Raw genomic sequence first — 3756 nt, 5'->3', positions numbered from 1 at the left:
AGATTATAGAATTGGAATTTATATAAGGAGAAAAACCTGGGGTTTGATGAAAGTATGAGACATAATGTGAATATTGATAGGAGTTTTTAAAGTTCAGTCTCCAGTTGCTCTGCATTGGTTCTTTTTAGCAAATAATATTCTTTAGAAGGTAGACTTCACACTGGGTCTCCATGGATACAAGCCAAGCTACTCTGTAATGAACACACACACATACACAGAGATTTTCACACCCACACTGATTTTTACAGGAATTGTCATGATCTTAGTTGGTTAGGAGACAATAGCAATAGAAAATATTTCATCATCAGGACCTTGGGTAATGATGGTGAAGATGACGATGGAAGAATTTGCTAATGGACAATTAAATCACAGGAAAGTGGAGAGGGGACAGAACAGGAGAAAGAAGCCTTGGTATAATTTCTTATTCTGTCATGACTGTGAATGTCATGCTAGATAGTTTGCTGCTAGAAAACTCTAAACTTGATAAATTAAATGACATCTATTCAGAAAGGGTCTGGTGGTGATAAACCCAAATGAAAACACAGTATGACATCATGGGGTGCAAAAAGGTGATGATCACTGACAAAGCCAGACCTTGGAGAGTCACCCTTCCCACAGGTGGCCCAAGGACAAGTTCTCAAGTCAAATCACATTATAATTCAAAGATTCAACTTATAACTTACAGGGAAATTTTCTGAGATTATTGTGGATATGTTGTAAATAAAATAAATTATATGAAATGCTATTCTAGTACATGTGAATTGGGAAACAAAGATTCACATACGACATGTTTTGTAGACCTCTATTCAGTTAAATACAAATTAAGTATACCTTAAACTTTACAAAACTCCTGTGGAAGAGTTAGCTTCTTACAGAAATAAGTTCCATAAGATGCAATATTAAAGCAAGAGACAGATTCAATGTTCTTTTGAAATTCATTTCAGACTCAGTGATGTTTACTTTTATGTTCAATATAAAAGTCAGTAATTACACTTCAAAACCAGTGCCCTATATGATCGAAATATTCTCTGACAGTTTTATTGCTTATATAAGAAAAACTTAATTCTCCCCAAGCATATCATATCAAACATTATTATGTATGAAAGAATTAATTTTCTATTTCTTCTTTAGTCATTAATATTTTGGATAATAATGTAGAGTTATCCACACCCCTAAAACATAATCGCACAGAATATTAACTCTATTTGTTCTCTTGACTTTAAACTTATCTGGGAGTGTACACACCATATTTGAAAAATCTAGGTATCTGTAATCACCAAGTGTGTTTTGGATGATTTCATCTCATTACACATATACATGACTCTGTCAAGATGGAGGCTATCTCCTCAGTTAACTACCTATTATTAGAAACATGAAGCATAATATCAACTGTGAAAATCTATTTCTTTGTAAGCAAGTTTACACACAAATTAATTTACAAAATAAAATTAACATACGTAAAACAAAATACAACATTATGGCCCTTTATACTTCAGGACTTACTTAGAGGTTGATGCACATTATTTAATTCACACTATTTAATACACCTCATCTATATATGATGAACACTTTGACAGTGTTCATCATATATAGATGAGGTATATTGTAGTAATAGCATTGTTTCTCTTATATTCCTAAGAAAATATAAGCACACTAAATTGAATCACGTGGCCCACTAAGACACATTCTTGGAACAATCTCTAAAGTATGTTCTTAGCTATTAGATTTGCATTCACCCTGGGACTACTTTTAATTAATATTATATTGAAGCTAGCCAAACATTTTCTTTCACCTTCAAGATTCTTCTTTGTAATTAATATAAAAGACTCAAGAACAATCACATTTTTAACTTTTTTTTTTTTTTACTTTTTGAGATTATAATATAATTACAACTTTTCTCCCGTTTTTCTTCTTTTAATCCCTTGTATATAGCCCTCCTGGATGTGTTCCAAATTCATGGCCTATTTTTCTATAAATTGTTATTACAAGCATATATTTATGTAACACATGCATGTATATAAGCATGTAATAATATATTACACAAAACACACATATTTATCTGTATTTTTAATACAAACTTTATTGTGCATTTGTTACCAATATTTACGTTTTCATGACTGAACTTAGGTATTTCATAACCGGGAGGTGTGCAGTGCATTTGTAAAGCACTCTCCTTAATTATGTATTCATGTGTTCTTTTTTACTGCCTTCCTTTAAAGCATTCTTTTTCCATATTTTTTTTGTTTTGTTGTTGTTGTTGTTTGATTTTTTTTAAAATTATCTAACTGTATGAGTCTGAACACTGCCTCCTACCTTGCAAGTACAGTGCTACTTGTCATGAAGACATCAAGAAAGGATGCTTTATTAAAATTAGTGTGAGCTTTCACATCCCACAGTATGAGGTTCTGGTGCTTCTAGGAATATTACTGAAGATATTAAGTGGTTTCTTGAAGTGACTTATACAAACTTCCCTGATTTCTAGCAAAAATATCCATCACTTCTTTTAATAGAATTACACAGAGTCTAATAATAGTGTTAGCTTGATGGTGAAGTTATCCTCCACCACAGTCTCATTATCTACCTGTAAGCTCTGAAAGTAAGTTTATAAAGAAAGGTGACTTGAATCATTGTGCCAATTTGTTATGGGTAGTAAAAGCACCAATATCTTTTTACAAGAAGGCTTATTATATAGTTCAAAGGTTTTCCGAATGCCCACTGAGAAAGAGGGGTTCTTTATATTACCCTGATATGGCATTTCAAATTTTAGTTTATTTTCTGTTAGGAATTTTAAGTCTTATTGCTAGGTGGATTAAATTTCCCTTTTGAATATTTATGGCCCACTCTGAATTATTCAATATGAATAACCATTTATTTCTCACAAAATTGCTTTTAGAAATATATTGTCTATTTAATAAAATCAGAATAGAAATATCCCATTTTCAAAAGATTTGCACTCTAGTTAGTAAGAGTAAAATATTAATAACAATAATTTCAGTATTTGGCTAAGAGATCAGACAATGAAAACATTTTTTTCTCAAAATTACCCAAGCTGATTTGATGGTTTAACAAGTATGAGCTACTATTATCTTTGATAAATATTTTAATTTGTTAAAAGTTAGATATTTTAAAGGCCAAATATCCAGGTGACTTTTTAATAATAGTGATTGATGTCAAATTTCTCTAAGCATGCAAATAAGAAGAAACATGAAGTGGGTATGTACTTATTTCAGATCTCTGAGAATTTCCATTGGCTGAAGAAAGCACTTCATTTTCTTGAAGAACATTTGAAGGTAAATGGACTTATACATAAGCAGAAGAAGCTAGACTTGTACCACAAAACCCAGTGATCATTTTATAAGGAGGCTAGATACACTACAGGCAGTACTCTGGATAGGGAATTGTGCTCCACAGCATTGATCTATACAGATTCTGTATGCTTTCTAAGTGTAACTTAAGATACAAATGTGATATCCCATAGCATTGTAAATCAGAAACCCCATTATACCATTTTCAGAAATGTTTAATATCTGTTCTGCTTATTAATGACCTTAGCTATATGTCAATAGCACTTGTGTATTGTTCTGCCCTCATTTATTCTTGATTGGAGATTAACATCATCTGAAGCAGTGATTTAAAATCAGGTCCCCTTATATACTAAACACTTCTAAACTATCAAGAGAAACAATTTTAAACAACTCTATGTTTGAGTCTAATGTGCTCCATTTTGAAATTAACTTTGTTCAAATCATTCTAAAA

The sequence above is a fragment of the Mus caroli genome, chromosome 8 (assembly GCF_900094665.2).
Source record: "Mus caroli chromosome 8, CAROLI_EIJ_v1.1, whole genome shotgun sequence".
Taxonomy (NCBI): domain Eukaryota; kingdom Metazoa; phylum Chordata; class Mammalia; order Rodentia; family Muridae; genus Mus; species Mus caroli.
The sequence above is the reverse complement of the archived record's forward strand: the minus strand, read 5'-3'. Positions refer to the sequence as shown.